Source organism: Bos grunniens, chromosome 1 (assembly GCF_055505025.1).
Source record: "Bos grunniens cultivar Pamir isolate PY7600 chromosome 1, Bosgru_T2T1.0, whole genome shotgun sequence".
NCBI classification, from domain to species: domain Eukaryota; kingdom Metazoa; phylum Chordata; class Mammalia; order Artiodactyla; family Bovidae; genus Bos; species Bos grunniens.
In genome coordinates this window covers 95,202,924-95,227,568 of record NC_141165.1, presented here as the reverse complement: position 1 = coordinate 95,227,568, position 24,645 = coordinate 95,202,924, and the positions used below count along the sequence as shown (strand labels likewise).

Below are 24,645 nucleotides of genomic sequence, written 5' to 3'. Positions count from 1 at the left end.
TTAAGTAGTGCACAGACTAGAAGGCTCATGCAGTTTCCTTCAAGGAATTACCAATATAGTTTTTAAAGAAAAACCTTTCTTTCCCTATATGACCTTTGCCCCAGCCCACTGTGTATGTGTATGTGGCAAAAAAATAATTCTACTTTACAGCTCCATAAGTATACCAACATATATCACATTTTAGGGAATAGATAGCTTTAGGTAATGGGAATATATTAAATAAATCAAACTTATGAATAAATCATTGCCAATTGCTTGGGGATTAGTGCATACACATGCAACTGGTCTGACCCCTGAATGTGAGATTTATCATCAGCAATGGAAATGGGCCTGAAAACGGGATGATGGTGTAGCCATACAGAGCACTGTGAGAAATGAGGCAAGAGGGCTTTGAACACACAGTTGCCCCAAGCAGTCAAGAGAGATGATTTTTCAATCTGACATAATGGAAGTCCCTAGAGAGATTCATTTTTCATTCCGACATGACTGAGATAATAAGTCAAAAGTTAAAATACATAATACGAAGCCCAACACAAAGAAAACTATTTTTATTTCAGGAACAGCAGAGTACACCCTGGTCCATGTTGGCTTAAATGGATAATATTTTCCTTATAGAAGCACCCCAGTGACTTTAGCTCAAAAGAACAATTTTTAAGACTAGAACTCATTGAAAAAGTAAAAAAAAAAAAAAAAAAGTACTGTTCAAAATTTGATTCTTTGTGGATACTCAGATAAACTCAACCTTTGAAAAATTATTTTTCAAAGCACAGACACTAATAATGATTTAAAAAAACAAGCAAATCCTCTGTGGTGAGATGGGAAGATCCTTACCCTAAGATTGGATTTCACATTTCACATTATATTTGCAGGCCAGCAGACAGGTAAATTGCAACTGATATTACTAAGTAAAGTTTTCATAGACCAAATTTGGGATATGATTTAATTTTGATATTCATGAAACATACCTAAAAGCTAGTAAAATAAAAATGTTGTCATAATAAATTTCATTTTTTATTATTTATTTTACTGAGACCAATCTTGAATTATTTACTGTTGGAAATGCAGTGAAAAAGGAAGAATAAAAATAGGAAAGGCATTACAATAACTTTTATGATAAATATTTTAAAAGAAATTTTAAAAAGCTAAAGCATTAAAGCTCTGGGCTATACTCTTATTTGAGATGCCTGGATTGTAGCCAGCCAGGCTCCTCTGGCTATGGAATTCTCCAAACACGAATACTGGAGTCGGTTGCCATTCCCTTCTCCAGGAGATCTTCCTGACCCAGGGATCAAACCCGGTCTCTCAAATTTCAGGCAGATTCTTTACTCTCTGAGCCGCCAGGGAAGCCTAGATTGGAGATAGGTTCGTGAAAATAATTTTGAGTGATGTCACTGCCTATTATACTACATACTGTGGTTAAAGAGTTTGGGGTCTTCCTTTTTAGTAAAATCGATCTAAGTATGACCATAAAGTAGAGGTTTCCAAAAATACCCTACAAAAAGAGCAAAATTACTATGAATCTCCAAATCACAACTGCTTTGGGAGGCAGGAGCCAACACAATCCTGTATAAGCAGCACCTCAAATTAGCACTCTCTGCAGACATTTTTGAGTTTTCACTTTTTTCCCTGATGATGACCCAACTTAGATTACAGTAACAATCTTACTTTCTTATCCAGTATGTAACTTCTGTAACAAAGTTCTCCAGTTGGATGTTTATCAAGACAACCAACAGATATATAAAGACAGATATATTCTACTGCATATTAACTCCAGAAGTTTCTACCTCTGCTTTTTAAACCTCTTCAGCATCATGCTTACTGTTTACCAATCACATCTGCTAGTACAATTCAACATGATTTCTCTAGACCACCCAAAATTACCATTATTTTTTTTAAATAAGATTTACCTGTTCCTATCTCTCTGTTCTCACACTTGCTCATTTTTATCCCTTGTGTTTTTTTTCTCCTTTTTGCTACAACATGTCCTTCTTTCTATGCAGAACTCAGCTTTAAGTTCAAGTCAATGAGGAAATCGTGTCCTATGGAATGCCTGACTCTCCAGCTATTCCAATTTTGAGCTCCTCAACATTTATTCCCGCCTTTGTTAAAGCACAACTTTGTATGGGATTTCACATGTCCGTAAGTTTTTAATTTTCTTGTTGCTGTTGAGCACCCTTGCAGTTCCCCTTTCCTTATGTATCCTGTGGATACTCAATATCTAATAGAAAAGACACAGAGTAACATTGGCATGATGCTACCACTCTCCACGGCTATCTAGGAACTTGCAATCATCTCTATTATAGCTATAATTTGCCTAAGAATGGAACAGAATATATTGGTTCATTCAGCACTTTGTTGATGAATCATTCAGTCCTCTCTCTACTCTTGATGAGTTTTTTTGTTTTTTCTTTTTCTCTATGGATCCAGAAGTTATAGGGTTTGTCTGAGGCTCAGCACCACAGAGTTCTTAAAGCTTTCCCTCCAGGAAATCAGGTTTTCCATTATCTTGGTCTGCCACCATTAGATTTTAACACAAAAATCTCTCCTAGGATCCAATCAATAATCCTTTGTATCCTTAGTTTTTAAGTTTCTCTTTCTTGGAGAAAAAGTCAGAGAGAAATAAGGCAGATGGAGGAACAGGAACTTGAACTAGAAAGGGTCAGAAAAAGAAGGAATGCCTCCCTCTGTCCATCTAGACATGGAGTGATCTTGCCAAGTCTGTGATATGAAGCCTGACAGGGTCTGAGTTTTATTCAATAGACAAAGAGCAGAAAAACAAAGGCTCTCCTCCACTGTGATTGAAATGGAATTTCTTCTTTTCTCTCCTGTGACTTACTCCCAGTTACTGAAAAAATAATAAGTACCCCATAAAGTTCCAGGACCCAGATCCCCCCGAAACCAGCCAAACTCTCTCTCTTTAGACTCTGCTTAAATGAGCAGCCAATTACTTCAGTGCTATTAGGGTGAATGTGACTCCTGGGGTCATTTCCTTTTCACCCATATGTCCCCTCAGACTCAAGTCCAAAGGTGGCTCACACAGTATTTACCACCCCTACTCCAAATGGCCTCTCTCTGCGCCATTCCCCTTCTTCCTCTGCCCCCCAGACACATACTTCTCAAAGGCAAAGAATAGAGAATCCCCATTAAATTAAAAAATTACAGGCCTGACTTGACCACAAAGCTACTACTTGGCAATCTACAGTAAGGTAAACACTTTAGTTTTTGTTATTTTTCCTCATTTACTGAATTTTCACCTTCAGAATCATTTCCTTGAATTTGTTTATAAAAGACCAACTCCGCAGATTACCATTTCTACCTGCATAATACCTAAGAGCTTTTCTAACTTGCTTTAAACTGCAAGTTGGCCAGGAGTACAGGAGGGCGTACTGATTGGCATGAGAGAATCCTTGTGACAAGGGATTTCCATGTCATTTCAGTTAAATTTAATGGTCACTCCTGTTACCCTGCAGGCATAGGGTCCTCTCACACCAATGAAAGAAGATATCCATTTGTAAAATGTATGCAGAGCTTCAGACCAATGCTATAGGTACTTAATTAATCCTTGTTTTCTATTTGAAGTTGTGTCCACTACAATTGATTGTTTTCTGACAGCTAGAGGATACTGCCTGTGTTAACAGGAGAAAGTATTATTTTCTGCCATTCAGATGCAAATATACAGATCATAGCATTTGAGGTCTAGAAAGGGACTGTGTATAAAGCTCTTCTTGAATGAAGATGGACGCATGAGGCCCTGAGAGGCATGTGAGAGCATGATTTCTCCCACTCGCTCCCAGGACTCCCATGCCCTTTCTGGTGGTATATGGCTCTTGCTCTCACACATTGACTTGTAAGCACCACTAACTCTTCAAATTCATGGGTCATTATTGGGTACCAAACCCAACTTGGAGAAATATTACCATAAGACTATGGCTCAGCAGGTCAATGTGTCTTTTGAACTACTCTAACCAGGCAGCTATTTCCAGAGGACTTTTTTTTTTTCCTGTATCTGCAAATCATTTTTCAAATGTTCTCATCTGTCATGGAAGTCACTATCTCCTTATTGTGGGCTTGTTTTCAGAGACCTTCATATTTCCCTATGATTCAACGCTATTAAATTCTTCAAAATATATAACTGGCCCACGGAAAAGAATTGTACTAATTTTAACAGTTCTCTGCCACTCCTCATCCTCCTAACTATCTTAATTCCATCTATTTTATTTATGAACCACTGTTATTATCCTCCAGGGCTTTCATGACCTAATAACCCCTTGATAGGAATTTCACAGCCAACAATTTCCATCACTCTCATGTCATATTAGTGAAATAAAACTGTAGAAATGGTGAGGCAGCATGGCCTAGTCTTCATGTGTTCACATTTTAGAGTCAGACAGTATCCTGGGGTAGCCACATTAGCCATTAGACCCTGGGCCATTTTACACTCTGAATTTCATTATTTGTGAAAAGAAGAATGATTTCACCTCCTGAAATTCTTGAGACAATACTGAGCACAAAGCACAAACCCAGATCTTGCCCCATATTAATGCTGTTCTAATTATCAGTAGCCTCACTCCCTCATTTAAATTAACATTTAAAACAATGTTCAAAGTAACTAGTGAGTGATAAAGGCAAATAAAAATACCAGTGAATACCTTTTTAAATCATCAACTTGGGAAACATTAGGGAAACAGTATAACTTCTTGGGGATTTCTACAGTCTAGTGAAACAGGTGTTCTTACATTCTTGCTGGTGGGGTTCTTTTGGCATACACTGTCCTGTTGTGTATGCCTCTCTTTGTGTGTCTACATTGTCCTTCTTCCTTGAATCTAAATCCCATATGAATCATTCTATTGCCTTCTTTTTAAATATTATTGCTCATATATGTACATATAAATATGTAAGTAAAGAGAGAACTAATTTTAGTTATTTTGTTCTTTAGTAGTAAAACTTTACTTTTTCCATATACTATTATATTGCCAATAATCAGCTATATTTTTGCATGTCACTCATATTGACTGCTGTATATGGTTGCATTGGAAGAATATGATGTAGTTTATTCTTCAGCTCTCCAGATGATGTACTTGAGATGTTTCCAAATTTTTATCATGGTGAATATTAGTGTATATTATCCTGCTTTACATGAGCAAGAATTCCCTTATTACTTGGGAGTGGAGTTGCTGAGTCATCAGGTATGCAAATATTCAATTTTAGAATATAAAGTTGAACTGTTTTCCAAAGTGGTTACATCAGTTTAAACTCCCAAAGGCAAAATCTAAAAGATCGAGTGGAATTTACTCATCATGTGATATTACCTGACTTTTAAGTGGTTGCCAGTTGAATAGGCACAAAGTTGTGTATCATCGTGGTCTTTGCATTTCTTCAACAATTAATTTTTTAATATATTTATTTGATTACAGCATTTCCTCTTTTGTGAAATGATGGTTCACATCTTTTTTCTTGGTTTTCTTTTTGATTGTTTGTAATCTGTGGTAAATTTCTAAAAAAATGTGACTATATTTTGGTACAGCATTTTGAATTCTAGGAACTTATTATATGAAGATAAATTTTCAAAGTTTGCCTGAAAGCATTCACTAAAGCTGTGTATGTAACAGCAAAATGCAGCACACATGCTAAATGTTCAATAAATGGGGACTATCTAAATAAATTATGAAAATATATTTAAGAAGGATTACTGAATACATTAAATAGTGATGGTGATTATGTACATGGAATCAAAGAAAGATATTCACAATGTGATGTCAAAAGAAAATGTTGGTCATAAAAGTGTAGATACATCATTCTATTGTGTTTATTTGTGTGCCTGTGTACGGACTTATATGCTAAACGTGAAAAGAAATACATATATTATTCACAGGTCCTATCTCTGGGTGGAGGGATTTAGAATGATCTACATTCTTTGTTTTGTCTATTTCACTACTGTGAAATTTGGTATTATGCCATTAAACCAAGTCTACACTTTAGATATATAAAATTACAGAAATCTTGGATAATTTACACAAGGACACATAGCTAGTGTGTGGCAAAGTTGGGTGTACAATTCCAGGCACACAGTCTTTTAACATTTGTTTATTTTTTACTCAATTCACTAAGGTCCTGCATCAGAAATGTCAATATCCCTATCCTTTCGGTTAAGCATTAAACCCTGGACGGATGGTAGTAAGAGTGACCTCTTCCTGTCTGAAAGTGCTACCTGGATGCACAGGTGTAAAGGAAAATCATGCAATGATAATTCTGGGGGTAGGCTGGGTGAAACAAAATCTAACTGTCCATGTGCATGTATTTAATCTGAAAGGAAGTGTTTACATAGAGCCAAACTAGGGAAGGAGGCACTTTTTCACAGCCCTCAGATACTTTCTGACACAGGGATGCCTTGGAAGCATTGTAGATTCAGTTTTGGACCGCCACAATAAATAAAAAATTGTAATAAAATGGATCACATTATTTTGTTTTCTCGTCCATATAAAAATTATATTTACACCGCACTCTAGTCTATTATGTGTGCAATAATAGCATTCTGTATAAAAAAAAAGTATATATCTTCATTGAAAACTACTTTATTGCTAAAAAGTGCTATCATCTGAGCCTACAAGTGATAATCTTTTTGCAAGAGTAACATCAAAGATCACTGATCACAGACCACCATAACAAATATAATAATAAAGAAAAAGTAGGAAATACTGTGAGAGTTACCAAAATGTGACACAAGAGACATAAAGTGAGGAAATGATGTTGGAAAAATGCTACCAGTAGACTTGCTCAATGCAGGGTTGCCACAAAACTTCAATTAGGGAAAAAACACAATATCTGTGAAGTGCAATAAAATGAGGTAGACTGTACAAGGAAGGATTTGCTATTAGCATAATTACAAAGGTCATTGCCCCATATGGTCTTTAATAGTCTGGTGACAGATTAGGAAGACTATCATTAGCCTAACATTTGGCTCACATGACTGGATGTGAAAAAGTCAGTGGACTTTTAGGAGAATGAATATCCAGGTGCTTTAATTTTAATGTTATTATATTGAATTTTAACTGTTTTTCAATGCTTTATTTTCATCAGATTCTATTCCTCCCATGCCCTTTCTCATTATTTCACATAAAATTCTAACCTTGGTTCAGAATATTCCCATGAAAGCTCCTGATTAAAACACAATAAAGACCACAAGCATAATATAAAAGGTAACTAGGTATCCAGGGGGCCACTAATCTAGTCTCAATTGAAGGTGCTAAATCTATTGAAAATAATTCCACAAATCCAGTATAACCCTGGATTATACTACAATCAAAGCTTATTCTTTTTAAACTGGGATCTAAATATGATTTGAATGAAGGCATACCCAAGGAATTGAAGAGACACAAAGGGAAGACAAACTGAAATATAATGTTGAATCTAGAATTTAAATGTCAACTACTATTATGATCCTTCTCATTGTCCTAACATTCCTATTATTATTACTGTATCTTCTTAGTTCACCTCCTTCATTTTAGCAGAGTTGGTGACCAGACCCCTCATGGCAACTGTCATTGCTACGGCATATAAATCTACCTCATCTGGTATTTTTCTAATACATGCATCAGTTCAGTTCAGTTCAGTCGCTCAGTCGTGCCCAACTCTTTGCGACCCCATGAATCGCAGCACGCCAGGCCTCCCCGTCCATCACCAACTCCCAGAGTTCACTCAGACTCACGTCCATCGAGTCGATGATGCCATCCAGCCATCTCATCCTCTGTCATTCCCTTCTCCTCCTGCCCCCAATCCCTCCCAGCATCAGAGTCTTTTCCAATGAGTCAACTCTTCGCATGAGGTGGCCAAAGTACTGGAGTTTCAGCTTTAGCATCATTCCTTCCAAAGAAATCCCAGGGCTGATCTCCTTCAGAATGGACTGGTTGGATCTCCTTGCAGTCCAAGGGACTCTCAAGAGTCTTCTCCAACACCACAGTTCAAAAGCATCAATTCTTCAGCGCTCAGCCTTCTTCACAGTCCAACTCTCACATCCATACATGACCACTGGAAAAACCACAGCCTTGACTAGATGGACCTTTGTTGGCAAAGTAATGTCTCTGCTTTTCAATATGCTATCTAGGTTGATCATAACTTTTCTTCCAAGGAGTAAGTGTCATTTAATTTCATGGCTGCAGTCACCATCTGCAGTGATTTTGGAGCCCAAAAAAATAAGTCTGACACTTAGCATCCTCCTATTAATGAATAACTGAGGGAAAAGCATTAACAAAATACACTATATACTTATTTAATATAAATACACTATATATATACACACATATATATTATATATTATACATTATCATATAATATAATATAAATACACTATATATAAAATAAATATACTATTAATAAATATTTAATAAAAATGATTTGTGAATCTCTCCTATAAGCCACTTAGCATTAACTTGGAAGATTTTAAAAGCATTATGCTTTTCCACAGACCTAAATATTTGTCAATAATGAATTCCTAATTAAATTATCTTGGGATTTTCTTGCTAGAATGGAATGATTTAAGAACATTGATAGCTTACTACATCAAGATCTATTAATGACTAAGTCTTTGCTTGGTCAGTGAAAAACCCTAAGCTTTTCTTCTCTGCCTTTAACCACTTATGTTGATGGCAGATGCTCAGTAGCATGCTTACTGTATCTATCAGCCCAAAGGAACTGACAACTTTTAGTTCAGACAAATTTGTGTCTTAAAACAAGGCAATCCTCCTTGATATCAAAAAATGTTATGGGACAGGAGCATCATGTAGCAAGATGACAGATAAGGAAGATGTATCCCTGATTCCCTTCATAGAAACACTAACTTAATAGAAATACACAAGCCAAAATACCTTAATGAAAACTCCACAAGTCAGTAAACAAGGCTCAGTATGAGCACAAAGCTGTGTTAAAACAGCTAAGAAAAACTATTTCATTCTACCTACTAGGATCCTCTCTCACAGTGGTACAATTCAGCATGACTGGGAGAAAATATTCAACTTGGAAGTTTTATCCTTGGAAGGAAAAGAGGAAAGTGTAACATGTGTCCAACATTCTACTTTTTCTGGGGGGCAGGGGTGGTTGTTCAAGGGACTGTTTTTGTCTCACTTCACAAGGAGGACACAGATAGAACAAGAATACTTTGGATACCTGGGCACTCAGTACAAAATACAGCCAGCTGTCTTAATGCAGGACCAGAGAACCTGAGGGAAAATTGTTGAGTTCCCCAAAAAGAAACTCGCAAATCTCTCCAACTGGGAAATTATACCCACAAACAAAGAGAAGACATATCCCCAGAAAAATTTGAGAGGCTCTGAGAATCTCTATCCAGGCTAATTGGTGAAGGTCTTGCCCTGTATGAAGCTAGTCTGTAAAGACTGGGACAAGTGGCTGTTTTTCTAAATAACCAAGTCTTGTGGAGGGAGGGGATAAAGTCACAATGCATATGAAGAAGCAGCAAAGCATGACCCAGTGAAAAGAACAAAATAAATCTCCAGAAACCAACTCTAAAGAAATAGAAATGTATGAACTACCTGACAAAGAAATAAAAATAACTGTTTCAAAACTCAATGATCTTAAAGAATACAAATAGATAGCTAAGTGAAATCAGGAACACAATGCATGAACAAAATGAGAATATCAACAAAGAGATAGAAAATAAAAAAGAACAAAATAGAAAACTTGGAGCTGAATAATATAACTGAATTTAAAATTTTCTTAGAGAGGTTCAACAGAAGACCTGATCAAACAGAAAAAAGAGCCAAACAATTTTAAAAAGAGATCATTTGAAATTATCAATTTAGAACAGAAAAATTTAAAAAATGAAGAGAAGTGAATAAGATCTAAGAAGCTCATGGGAAACCATCAAGAGGACCAATACACACATTATTGGAAAAGAGAGAATATATTTGAAGAAATAATTTTCAAAAAATTTCCAAATATAAGCAATGAAATGGACATCTTAATTCAAAAATCTCAAGAGATTCCAACTAGGATAAACCAAGAGAAGCCTATATTGAGGCACATGAAAATCAAACTATCAAAAATCAAAAACAAAGAAAAAAAATCTTGAAGGCAACCAACTAGAGAAAAGGAACTTATCACAAAAAGGAGTTCTCATAAGGTTATTAGTAGATTTCTCAGCAGAAACCTTAGAGTACAGAATCAAGTGGGATAATATATTCAAAGTGTTAAGATAAAAGAAAATTAAAAAGCTGACCAAGAATATTCTATCTGGAAAACTACCTTTCAAAAATTAAGGCAAAATTAAATGTTCCTCAGATAAATGAAAGCTGAGTGAGTTCATTGCCACCAGACTTGCCTTACAAGAAATGCTAAAGGGAGTTCTTCATGTTGAAATGAAAGGACACCAGATAGAAATATGAAAACATACAAAATATAAGGTCTTTGGTAAAGGAATATAAATAGACAAGCACAGAATCTGAAATTATTGTAATGGTATTGAGTAAATCATTTTAACTTTGATGCTGAATTTAAGATAAATGCACAAAAATAACTGTATTAATAAAAGCGTGTTAATAGATACACATTATGAAAAATGTCATTTGTGTCATTAAGAACATAAAGTAGAGAAAATACAAAGATTTCTCAAAAAATTAAAAGCAGAATTATTGTATCTTCCAACAATTGCTGGCTTCCCTGGTAGCTCAAATGGTAAAGAATCTGCCTGCAATGCAGCAGACCTAGGTTCAGTTCTTGGGTTGGGAAGATCCTCTGGAGAAGGGAATGGCAACCCACTTCAGTATTCTTGCCTGGGAAATCCCATGGGCAGAGGAGCCTGGAGGGCCACAGTCCACGGTGTCACAGAGAGGTGGACATGACTGAGTGACTGAGCACAGCCAACAATCTCACTTCTTGATATACATCCAAAAAATAAAAACAGAATCTCCTTCTCTGTCTGATTTACTTCACTCAGTATGACAATCTCCAGGTCCATCCATGCTGCTGCAGATGGCATTATTCCATTCTTTTTCATGGCTGAGTAATATTCTATTGTATATATGTACCACATCTTTCTTTCTCTGTCAATGGACATTTAGGCTGCTGCCATGTCTTGGCTATTGTAAACAGGCTTAAAGATGAATTTATGGTTGTTTGGGGGAAAGAAGGAGGGAAGACATAGTTAGCTTGGAATGGACATGTACATATTGCTGTATTTAAAACAGATAAACAACAAGGACCTACTGTATAGCATATGGAACTCTGCTCAATGTTACATGGCAGCCTGGAAGGGAGGGGAGTTTGGGGGAGAGTGAATACATGCATATGCATGACTGAGTCCCTTTGCTGTTCACCTAAAACTATCACAATATTGTTAAGTGGCTATACCCCAAAACAAAATAAAAAGTTAACAAAATAAAAACAGAATCCCAAAAGAGCTACTTGTCTGCCCATGTTCTTTGCAGCATTATTTATAATAATCAAGAGATTGAGTAACCTTAGTATTTATCAACAGATGAATGGATAAAGAAAATGTGCTGTATATAGAGAAAAATCATTCAAACTTACAGAGGATGAATTCTTGTTATACACTACAATATGGGTGAATCTTGAGGATACTATGCTAAGTAAAATAAGTTAGTGATAAAAAGACAAATACTGCATGATTGTACTTAAATGAGGTATCTATAGTAGTCAAATTCAAAGCAAAAGAAAGTAGAATGTGTTTACCAAGAGCTAGGGAGGAAAAAAGGGGGTATTGCTGTTTCACGGATATAGTTTCAGTTTTACAAGATGAAAAAATGTTCTAGAAGCCTATTGTATCACAATCTGTACTATACACAGAAAAATAGTTTAAAAAAAGAAAAATAGTTAAGATGGTAAGTTTTATATTGTGTGTTACTGAAATAGAAAATTATAGAATTGGAACATTAACATAGTGTTTATGAGCACAAGTTTTGGATTCTAACTAACCTGGGCTTAATTTTGGATTTAGTCTCATAGTAGCCATGTGGGGCCAGCAACTTCTCTCTCTGGCAAACTTCCTATTTGGCTAAACAGATATAATAACTATGTCTACCCTGTGTAATCATCATTAGACATTTTTTAGGTAAGTGTGAAATCATAAGCTCAGTGCCATGCAATTGGTGAGCACTGAAAGTGAAAGGAAAGTGAAGTCATTCAGTCGTGTCCAACTCTTTGCGACCCCATGGACTGTAGCCTACCAGGCTCCTCTCTCCGTGGGATTCTCCAGGCAAGAGTACTGGAGTGGGTTGCCATTTCCTTCTCCAGGGGATCTTCCTGACCCAGGGATCAAACCTGGGTCTCCCGCATTCCAGGCAGATGCTTGAACACTGAATCAATGGTAATGCAAGTCAGGAAGAGGAAGCATAACTGAAGGACTGAGGATAAGACAGGTGATTTCCTGAAAGTTTAGATGTTTGTAGAGATTGTGAGTAAGTATTTGAAGACTGGCAATATTCACAGCATTGTTGTGGCCACCTTTGGATGAATACCGTAACCTAGCAGTAGAGAGCTGAGCCATACTCTCCCTAATTCATCTATAGGTCTCTATCCAAGGTCCTGAAGTACTTTCTGCATATAATCTCTTAACTTTTCCATAAACACCACAGAATCTGATCAGTCTATTCCAAAATGCATTTTGCAAAAGATTATAACCTATTTTCAAACATACTGAAAATATATAATTACATAATTCCCATTTTTGCTTTCATATTTAATTAAAAAGTCATTTCTAGGGGGGGAAAACACATTAAGTTTAGGAGAGTGAAACAATAAAAACATTTACCAGGACTCAAAGAATACTAATAGTAAGTAGGTAAGTACAAGATTACAACTACTCACACCCTCACAATAAATTAGCCTTTTTTATAAAAAGGATGACATATCATTCAGATAAACTAGAAATCAAATTAGAGTTTTCAGTGGTCTTCCTAGAAGAAAGCATTTCAGGAGTCAATCTTCCAAAAGGTACAGTATTTCTCAGTTCTGCTAATAAAACAAAATGAGGTTATGTAAACAGGTTTATCTACTCCCTTATAAAATCTCCTGATACTCCCAAAGGAAATAAAATCTGCCTTATTTCTTTGCCCACCTTCAGTGAACTTTAAAGTTGGTCTATATATATTCAAGAATCTTAAGTTCATTCTCCCTCTGGGATAGATTCAGCATATGGTCTGCTCCTAAAGCAAACATTATTTAAACTTTAAATCTAAAATGAATCCGTCCATTTTATTTCTAGTTTTGTTTCCTTTGATCCTGAAAGTAATTAACTTTCAGTGGCAGCTAATTATAAGTGAGGAGAAATCAGAGTCTATATGGTTGTTTGTTTGGTATAGGCCTGGCAAAGTGTTTTTTTAATTGGAAAGTCATTTTGTTCTATGTATTTCAATACATTTTGTACTGTATTTATTATCCAGGATTCATATTATAACCATGACCTTTCATCTAATCACAGAATCTCACACAGAGAAAGAAAATAATTATTTTAACAGAGAGACATAAGACTTATAAAAAAGAAATGAGAGAGGCTGGGCGGGAATAAATGTGAAACAAGAAAAGCCACAAGTAAATCCACTCCCTACTCTTTATCATTATAATTCCATGAAAATCTCCTCATATCAAAAGATACTTGAACTGGGAAATCCTCTTTCCCAAACTTATTTCAGACAGAAATCAGTTCTTAAAAAATGAAACAGGAATGGAAAGACACATAAGTGAAGATAATTGAGGCTAAATGTGTTACCATTCTACATTATTACTAATAATCAGGAGCATGGAAAAATCTAAAAGTTAATGAGCTACTAGTCAAATGACCCTTACCATACTATCCACTTCTCTGAAAATGACCCTTGCAAAACTCACCAATTCTTTTTGTCATCAATTCCTTACTTTTCAATAGGTAACCAGGCCTTGTAAAATATGTATTGTCTGTTCAAAATAAATAATGTAATAATTTTCTTTTTTTAAAGTAACTGAACACAAGGAGGGAACTTAAACATCTCTCTACCTGAGAGTGGACTCTAACCTTCCTAGCCTTTCCAAACAACTCCTTAACTAAAAATAATCAGCATTCCAGAAAAGCAACCCTCCACTTGCTCACCAGAGAGGAAACTTGACCTACCTGACTGCTCTTCAGTTAAGGTAAGAACCAGTGCCACAAAGATAGTCTAGGTATTATCCAACTATCTCTCCGTTTATAGAGAACATATCAGAAAGCAATATATCCAGACTTAATTAGTTTACACCCATGCAGAACACTACCTGTGAGTTATTTCTATGGACTTGGCTTTTTCAGGGGTCAAGGAACAAAATAACCATATCTTTACTTCCTACAAAAAATTACTGATAAAGACAATAGTCTCTATGTTTTCAAATAACCAACATGAACATTTTCTTTCCAAATACAGTGCAAGAAAAATGTTATTTCTCCTGAAGAACTGGCAGGTTATCTATTATTAATAAAACAAAATTTGTAATCTACTGCGTATGTTTTTATTTCTGCTATTTCTAGGACTCTCAAGGTAAATACATTATCTAATCACAGTAACTAAGTTAGCCTAGGTGAACTGTATATTTACTTACTCTTCCAGATTAATTTAAAATTTCAACAATATTTTAATAGATTTTAAAGTACAGATTTAATCCTCCTACTTTGGGAGGAAACTGACCTTGAATACTCATAAATGACTTTAGAACTTAGTGAACATAAATATTTTCTATGTCTACTTGGAACTTTAAAGATACACTCTTATTGATATACAACTCTACTTCTACTTTTAAGAAATGTGTTAAGCTGTAGATAATTAACTTCACACATGATAAAGAGATTCAAAGTTTTATACACATGACAAGGGATTAAAATGTCTCACTAAGGAGGAGTCAAAGATCACACGTTATAAGCCCTTATGTCGGCTACTCCATTATAGAGTTTATAAAGTTTGCTACCTTGTAAATATGGTTGATTGATCCCTAAGAGGTTAAGTGGAGTAGTATCCATGGACTAGTAAGCATCCATTCATACTGCTGGGAAATTAAGCACAAGTATCTGTCATTGTGAGGGCATTGCTAGTATTACCATCACACACAAGGTTTGTACATTCTCTCATTTTAAGAAACTATCAGAAACTGTTGCATACCAAGTCTTTAAACAATTTCTCCCTCTTAAAACTTTGCTGTCCACACCCATTTCCACTCAGTCCTCTTCTATTTCTTTTTTTTTTCAATATCAATTTATTTAATATTGAAAAATCTTCCATCTTTGAAAGATATGCATTTTTTCCTTTTACAAACAATTTGCATTGAAATGTCCTTGTGTTTTTTTTTTAATTTTATTTTATTTTTAAACTTTACATAATTGTATTAGTTTTGCCAAATATCAAAATGAATCTGCCACAGATATACACGTGCTCCCCATCCTGAACCCTCTTATATTTCTAACCTTCCATAAGCATCTTGAGAAATCAATCTAGACATCATGGAAGGGGTGTTCTGAGGACTATACTATTGCAGATATTTATAGAAAGCTCTGCTAATGAGCCATCTTACTCTGATCTGCTGTAGCCCCCACTTGAAACAATCTATTAAAAAATAAGAAACTGTTGACCAGGTCACATTTGTCTGTTCCAGTGAAGTTTAGTGGTGGTTTCCAGAAGAGCACCATTTTTCTCCACAGGAGAAGTCTGAAAGTAACTTCACTCTTTAATGTGTTATGAATATGTCATGCATGAATTTTAGCTTGTACAATAATTTCCAATAATTAATTCCATGTGTTTTGAGATTCAAGTATTCCATTCTCATAATTGCAGAAAAAATATATCTCTAAAATGTGATAATACATTTGGAAAAGTTTAAACACATTTTTAATCTTTATAGAACAAATAGTACTGAGTTTTAAAGCATTCCCTCATATGAAAGTTCATCTAAGTGAAAGCTCACTTAGAAATGCAATTTCCCTCAGTAAGAAGAATTATTGTTCAAGAGGGTTTACATTAAAGATAATGTAGGTACCTACTGGGTTTTTTTTTTTTTCCTGTTTTTATTGTTGTTTGTTTTGCATAATGATATGACCTTTGATAGAATGGGAAAGATTGGTTTTTCTCTCGAATAAATGTCTTGCCATTTTCTTATGCATGGTGAAATACATATACTTAATATGTAGACCATCTGTGTCCATATGGAGTGAAGCCTAATTTCATACCGCTGTCTCCAATTCAGATCATTATTACATAGGTTATTATAGTCTCCTCTTCGTTATTCTCTCATCCACTTCAGTAAGGTTCTTTCTTACACTTACGATATATTCATATTATTTTGTCACATTCGGCATTTCAACCTGGGATTTCTGAACTTCCTAAATGATGTTATTAAAGTTCACTTTTTGCACTGTAAAATTTTATAGATTTAGACAAATATTTAATGTCTTCTAGTCACCATTCCAGTATCATATAAAATAACATATAATTATATGCATTTTCCTCTTTAGCCTGCTAATGTGGTGGATTATATTGTTTGATTGTATTATTAACCGTGTATAAGATAGTCCTCTGACACCATGGTTTCAACTTCCAGACTCCAGAAAATTAACGTAGAATTCAAGCCTGTCTCTCAGCAAATTTTGTTACTTTCTAAAACATATTATAAGTATTATAAGACTCCTACCAATTCTTATAAATGAAACTGGAAACTGAATAGAAGGTGGCCAGTGGGCAAATGATCCCTTGAAACCAGAGAATGATGTATAACTATGACCAATGCATGCTTTACAAGGCAGAAGACATGCATCTAATATGCTTTAAATCTCTGATATTTCTTAACTGCTTTTAATTTTATCAGCTATTTAGCTATTTTATGTTACTTTATTCTCCTCATATTTTAAGTTATCTTTTTCAAAAAGAGTGGTTGCTGAATTTCATGATTTGACTATGTTATATTTTATGGTTATAAACACACACACATTTTATTATTTGTATTTTCAGATTTTCTCATATTTTACACTGGATTTATGTATGAAAATATATCTCCCAAAACACTCATTCACTTATGCATTCTTTCTTTCTTACTTTAGCAACTAATTAAGAATACAGAATTTCTATTATGTGCGAAACTTGGTTTAGGGTGCTTTGGGGAATGGAAAGATGAAGAGTTTTCAAGCAGAATCTTTATTACTGACATATTTTAATAATCCTACATCTAATGAGAAATTATAAAACATGTATTTTTGCCTTACAAGTTATCTTTCTTTTCAAAAATAAATTGTGTAGCACTATAAATGGAGAAAATATTAAGGCAGTAAATCAGTTTTAACCTTATTAACCTAACATTTATGTTATTATTCTCAGTACAAGTTTTACAAAGGAAAAACTAAGACTAAACAAAAATTGAATAGTCAAGTTATAAAGAAGCAAACACTCTTTCAGAAAATCCTTGATTATTTAGGGCTTTCATTGAACTGTGTAGCCTGGGTTCATCTAGGTTAATGATATCCAGAGATGATACAAAATGCTTAATTTTATTTAATAAGACAAGGAAAATCCAGAGACTGCTCTCTAATAAGGTGTATCACATTTTCAGGTATTTGTTCATAGCTTAATTCTCTAGGCAGTGGTAGTTTATATTTTCAAAGAACCTCCCCTCACTTATTGTTATTATTATTATTGTTTTTTCTGATGGCAACCTGAACACTGTGGAATTAAAATCTAGGCTTCTGATCATTGGCTTTAAGATTCTGGATTTTCACAAAAACAAGGGGTATCAGTCACATTATGTAGTCTTCATAAAACTCCAAACAAATTTTAAATATTAAATTTTCCTTTACTTTGAAAGAACAATTTTTATCTACCTATAGTTTCTAGATGCAAAGTGTTAATATACATAGGGAGAAAAAAGTGATAGCTATTTAAAGATGTAAAGTAGACAATTTGTCGGTTAATAAGTGCTATGTGTTCAGAAGAAAGCTCTTCTTTTAAGTTAGCTTTCATATGTGAAATAAACTCACTTTTGAGGCTCTGTCTCCATGTACAATGTTCTTGTATATAATGACTTTATCTTTAAAACAAGGATAACATCAGAAGTACCACAATGTCTCAACAGTTTTCTCTCATAATGATGAAAATATTAAGCATACAAAGAAGGGAAGAAGAGAGAAGTAAACATGATTAAAGTAAGATGCTTTACCTAGCATTTCTCATCATGGATTTTCAGCTCGAGTATTTTGGAGCAAATACAAGAAATACTAGAAGTTGCTACGGCCCCATCTCTTCACCCCATGTACCCTTCTTCCTGGTCATGATGATGGCCAATGACGGGGCAGAATTAGTCAAGTTCCTTATATCATTCCAAAGAGGGGAAAGATCATCTTTTCAAAGGAAAAATATATTTAGTAATAAATAAGATGAGGCAGGTATTTATTAATTTGTTTCTTAACATCTGTTCACTTTAGTGCAAGTACCAGAAACTGAGGAATTCAGTTCTTTTTTCAGTTTGGCCCTGAGTTTGGGTAGGCTTTGCCCACCCACCCATCACTGCATTCTCCCTAGAAATAAGTTTATGACACAATCACAGACCATGAGACCCAGTGGATCTCTGGCTAGGGCTATCATGAGAGGGATCCTCTGTTTTCTCCATGGGATTTAAACAGTTTATAGAAACTAAGAGGTCAACATTTGAGAGTCTGAGACAAAGTAACTAGATTCTTTGAGCAATTGCTGAAAGCAGTGCTGGAAGACATATTTATCTCTAGATTTTTTTTTTTTTTAATTTACACGACCTCACTAATTTCCTTTCTTGCTAAACTAGTTTGTATTGAATATTCTATTACTTGCAACAGAAAAAGTCCTAAAGTACGCTGAAAGAAAACTAAAAAAGGGAGAGATGATTTTGTGGTATGTGTAAGCAAGACAATCATGTAAGAATTCAAGAGACCTAAGTAAATAGAGCATGTACTCCATACTCTATTTTTGGATTTCCAATTTGAAGTTATTAAAGATTTGCATGTAGGGGAGTCAATATACTGCTGATTTTTTTAAATTTAGTTATGAGAATATTACACAATATATATGACTTGATAACATAGTAACATATAACATAAAGCTATGTCTTAGTATTTAAATATTAAGATTTCTCTTTTCATTTTTCCCCTCTCTTTTAAAGAGAATTCTCACTAAAAACTTAAGAATGGAAACTCTTATTCTAATTCTTATGGTCTCAACTAATCCCCCTTCCATGTGCTCATTATTTTGTTTGATACCATCAAGTAAATGTCCAACCTCATGAGAAAAAGGTTTTGAAATAGTCTTCTGGAACAGCACAGAACATGATCCTCATATAATTATGCACAACACAGCAGTAAAACCAAGGATACAAAATAAAATAGCTGACAACACCAAGAATTCATCATTTCAGCTTGTTATACACACTCTCATGTTAAGGAAGATGAATCAAAATTTTTTGCAACTTGCGTCATCTCTGAATATGAAGGACTGCAATATACAAAGCTAAATTTGAGCTTCCTTTAATGGACCATGAAGCTAATTCTAGCAGATGAAGACCACAGTGCCAATATTCTTCATTCTGAAGCGCTAATCCAAAGAGCTAGGTTTGTTATTTTTTTTCTCATTTTCACTGTCACTTTTCACATTTCCTTTGGTAGCTTTGTCATGGATTTTTAAAAATTAATTAATTTATTTAATTGGAGGCTAATTACTTTACAATACTGTAGTGGTTTTTGCCATACATTGATATGAATCAGCCATGGGTGTACATGTGTCCCCCATCCTGAACACCCCACCTATCTCCCTCCCCATCCCATCCCTCAGGATTGTCCCAATACACCAGCTTTGAGTGCCCTGTTTCATGCATCGAACTTGGACTGGCTATCTATTTCACATATGATAATATACATGTTTCAATGCTATTCTCTCAAATCATCCCACCCTCATCTTCTCCCACAAAGTCCAAAAGTCTGTTCTTTATACCTGTGTCTCTTATGCTGTCTCACATATAGGGTCATTGTTACCATCTTTCTAAATTCCATATATATGCTCTAATACACTGTATTGGTGTTTTTCTTTCTGACTTAGTTCATTCTGCATAATAGGCTCCAGTTTCATCCACCTCATTAGAACTGATTCAAATGAGTTCTTTTTAATAGCTGAGTAATATTCCATTGCATATATGTACCACAGCTCTCTTATCCATTTGTCTGCCAATGGACATCTAGGTTGCTTCCATGTCCTAGCTATTGTAAACAGTGCTGTGATAAACACTGGGGTACACATGTCTCTTTCAGCTCTGGTATTCTTGGTGTGTATGCCCAGCAATGGGATTGCCGGGTTGTATGTCATGGATATTTTAAGACAAGGTTTTATTATCCAACGTCACTGCAAAAATATTTACCTGCTGAGTCCTGAAACCTGACACTCAAAAATGCAAACTCCTTTAACTTTCCAAACCGATCATGACAATCTGTAATCTTTGACCATCTATGAGAAGTTGAACAACTTCCTTCTAATATACAACATACTAGCAGACTCAATTTTCTTCAAACAACATTCCAAAAATCCAAAGTAGCAAGGATCCATCAAAGTGTCAAACTGCCACCCCACTCATGACGAATCATTTCTTTAAAGGATAACACCTAAGAAATGAGCTGATACCAAATGCAACTCAAAAAACAAAAAATAATTTCATTGCATTCTGTAATAAAACCACATTACAGGAAAGACATACTTACCATTTTCCTAAAGGACATTCTGGGAAGATTTAGAAAGCATTCGCACTTACCTGGAAAAAAATAAAGAAAAAAAGAAAAGATTAAAACAATAAATAAGGAAAATCATGAAGACATATTTTTAATACATTCTAAGATACAAAAATTGAGCCCATGCCATCTACATAAGAGTAAGTCAGTAAAGGGGCGGTGGGGGGGGATGCATTTATTTTCATTGTTATTGCCTTTATCTAATGCAAGAAAGAAATGTACAGTGATGTGCTTATTTTATGTAATACGTATAACAGAGTCTTTTATATTATCACAATCCTCAATGAAATTGAAAATAGAGCCATTTCACTCTAAGATGGAGATGTAATTCACAGAGATGAACACAGAAACTAAGTATCTTCAATGGACTCAAGAAAAGAAACCGACAGCAGCTCTATCTTTTAGTTCCCCCTACTCCCAGTCCGGAGAAGGCAATGGCACCCCACTCCAGTACTCTTGCCTGGAAAACCCATGGACAGGGGAGCCTGGTAGGCTGCAGTCCATGAGGTCACTAAGAGTCGGGAACGACTGAGCGACTTCACTTTCACTTTTCACTTTCATGCATTGGAAAAGGAAATGGCAACCCACTCCAGTGTTCTTGCCTGGAGAATCCCAGGGATGGGGAAGCCTGGTGGGCTGCCATCTTTGGGGTCACACAGAGTCGGACACGACTGAAGCGACTTAGCAGCAGCAGCAGCAACTCCCAGACCAGGGTATATGTCCAGAAAAGACAACTTAATTCAAAAAGACACGTGCACCCCAATTGTCAAAGCAGCACTATTTACAATAGCCAAGACAAGAAACAACCCAAGTGCCAGTCAACAGATGACTGGGTTAAGAACATGTGAGTAAAATGGAATATTATGTTTGTGTTAGTTGCTCAGTTGTGTCTGACTCTTTGCAACCCTGTGGACTGCAGCCCACCAGGCTCCCCTGTCCATGGAATTCTCCAGGGAAGAATACCAGAGTGGGTTGCCATTCCCTTCCCCAGAGGATCTTCCCAACCCAGGGACTGAACTTTCGGCTTCTGCATTGTGGGCAGATTCTTCACCATCTGAGTCACAGGGAAAGCCCAAAATGGAACATTACTCAGCCATAAAAAAGAGTGAAAAATTGCCACTTGCAGCAACATGGATGGACCTAGAGATCATCATACTAAGTGAAATGTGACAGAGAAACAAATATTGTATGACATCACTTATACGTGGAATTTTAAAAATAATACAAATGAATCTATATACAAAGCAGAAACAGACTTACAAATGTAGAAGACGAACTTATGGTTACCTAAGGAGAGGTGGGGAAAGGATGATTTGGATTATGGGATTAACAGATACAAACAGTATATATAAGATAGATAAGAAACAAAGATTTACTGTATAACATAGAGAACTATATTCAATATTTGACAATAAACTATCACCGAAAATAATCTGCAAATATATGTAGATATACACACATACACACACACATACACACATATATATATATATATATTCAATATGTATATTGAAGCACTTTGCTGTATACCTGAAGCTAACACATAATTCTCAATCAACTACACTTCAATTTTTGAAAAAGAAGAAGGGAAACCTAAACAGACTCTGGTTCCTTACAGAATTTTCTGGGTTCAAATGAACTGCTCTATTCACAGCTCTCTGAAAGCCTTATTAGGTTTCAAAACTGTCATACTTTTCCATTTTGTTGGATATTAAAATAATTAATATGAATTTTAATATTTAATTAAAAATTAAAATAATTTTTGCCCCTCTATAAATTTTCATAGAGAACACTAAACAGGTTTAGTAAGACACAGAGTTTTGTAATGCTAATTAGTTTATTTTAATGTTACCTTTTAGTCCCTGAGAAATCTAAAAAAGAAAACCGCATAAATCTTAAAAATTCTGGTGTACTGGCCATTAGTCGTAAATACTATCAAATGCTTTAAAAACTCTGCCAATACACAGATACAGTGAAAGTAATCAGCTCCTTGCATACTGGAATTAGTCATTTTAGGAGTTCTTATGTCATGTGTAAAATCAAATCCCTGTGCTATGTTACTGTTAAAATAGGCTAGAAAGCATATGCCTACCTCACTGCAGACAGGATAACCTATTTCCTCAAAATAGAGAGAAGGAGACAAAGAACAAGAACTGAGTTTTATCTCTAAAGACATGATATGATGCAACTCTAGTTTATAGAATTGTTACTACTAAAAGCTATGTGGAATTTCCTAGTCAATTAGACAGTGTTGCTGACTTGGTCTAATTTTTTTACAGTGAGACTGAGCAGCCTAGCAAAAATTTATGCAGATATTTAATTTTTACACTCTGTTTCATTTCCTCTTACTAGAGGCATACCTAAACCTTAAGTTCCTCTTCTACTGGGCAAAGAACTAACAGATGAATCATGAGGCAGGCAGAATAATTACAGTCTACTTTTGCCTCATTTCTTTCAATTGGTACAAGTTTCTAGGCACTGAGGACTCATACACATGCTCACTCCTCACACTATTTCATATTTATTAATAATATAGTAACTGTTGTTGTTTAGCTGCCTAGTTGTGTAGGACTCCCTGCAACTCACAATCTGAGGAGCACCAGGCTTCCCTGTCCATCTCCATCTTCTGGAGCTTACTCAGACTCATGTCCAGTGAGTCAGTGATGCCATTCAACCATCTCATCCTCTGTCATCTCCTTTTCCTCCTGGCTTCAATCTTTCCCAGCATCAGGGTCTTTTCCAATGAGTCAGTTCTTTGCATCAGGTGGCCAAAGTATTGGAGCTTCAGCTTCAGCATTAGACCTTCTAATAAATAATCAGGATTGATTTCCTTTAGGACTGCCTGGTTCAATATCCTTGTAGTCCAAGGGACTCTCAAGAGTCTTTTCCAACACCACAGTTAAAAAGCATCAATTCTTCAGCATTAAGCCTTCTTTATGGTCCAAATCTCACATCTATATATGACTACTGGAAAAAACATAGCCTTGACTACACAGACTTTTGTCAGAAAAGTAAGGTCTCTGCTTTTTAACATGCTCTCTAGGTATGTCACAGCTTTCCTTCCAAGGAGCAAACATCTTTTAATTTCGTGGCTGAAGTCACCATCTGCAGTGATTTTGGAGCCTAAGAAAATAAAGTCTGTCACTGTTTCCATTGTTTCCCCATCTATTTGCCACAAAGTGATGGGACCAGATGCCATGATCTTGGTTTTTTGAATGCTGAGTTTTAAGCCAACTTTTTCATTCTCCTCTTTCACTTTCATCAAGAGGCTCTTTGGTAACTTTTCGCTTTCTGTCATAAGGGTAGTGTCATCTGCATATCTGAGGTTACTGATATTTCTCCTGGTAATCTTGATTCTAGCTTGTGCTTCATCCAACCTGGCATTTCCCATGATGTACTCTGCATATAAGTTAAATAAGCAGGGTGACAATATACAGCCTTGATGTACTCCTTTCCCAATTTTGAACCAGTCCATTGCTCCATATCCAGTTCTAACTGTTGCTTCTTGACCTGCATATAGGGTTTGAAGGAAGCAGGTAAGGTAGTCTGGTATTCTCATCTCCTGAAGAATTTTCCACACGTTCAGTGATCCACCCAGTCAAAGGCCTTGGCATAGTCAATGAAGCAGAAATAGGTGATTTTTTCTGGAATTATCTTGCTTTTTTTATGATCCAACAAATGCTGGCTGTTTGATCTCTGGTTTCTCTGCCTTTTCTAAAGCCACCTTGAACGTCTGGAAGGTCTCAGTTCACATACTGTTGAAGCCTATCTTAGAGAATTTTGAGCGTTACTTTGCTAACATGTGAGATGAGTGTAACTGTGTGGTAGTTTGAACATTCTTTGGCATTGCTTTTCTTTGGGATTGGAATGAAAACTAATCATTTCCAGTCCTATGG

General features: G+C 35.4%; 1 long non-coding RNA gene across 1 annotated transcript in view; it reads right to left on the bottom strand.

The window, feature by feature from the left end:
• Window positions 1–250: 250 nt before the first annotated feature.
• LOC147379953 (uncharacterized) overlaps window positions 251–24,645 on the bottom strand; it is a 759,110-nt gene continuing 734,715 nt past the window's right edge. The window contains exon 2 of the long non-coding RNA XR_015134360.1: window positions 251–1,347. This is a non-coding gene — a long non-coding RNA (uncharacterized LOC147379953). The remainder of the gene's footprint in view (window positions 1,348–24,645) is intronic.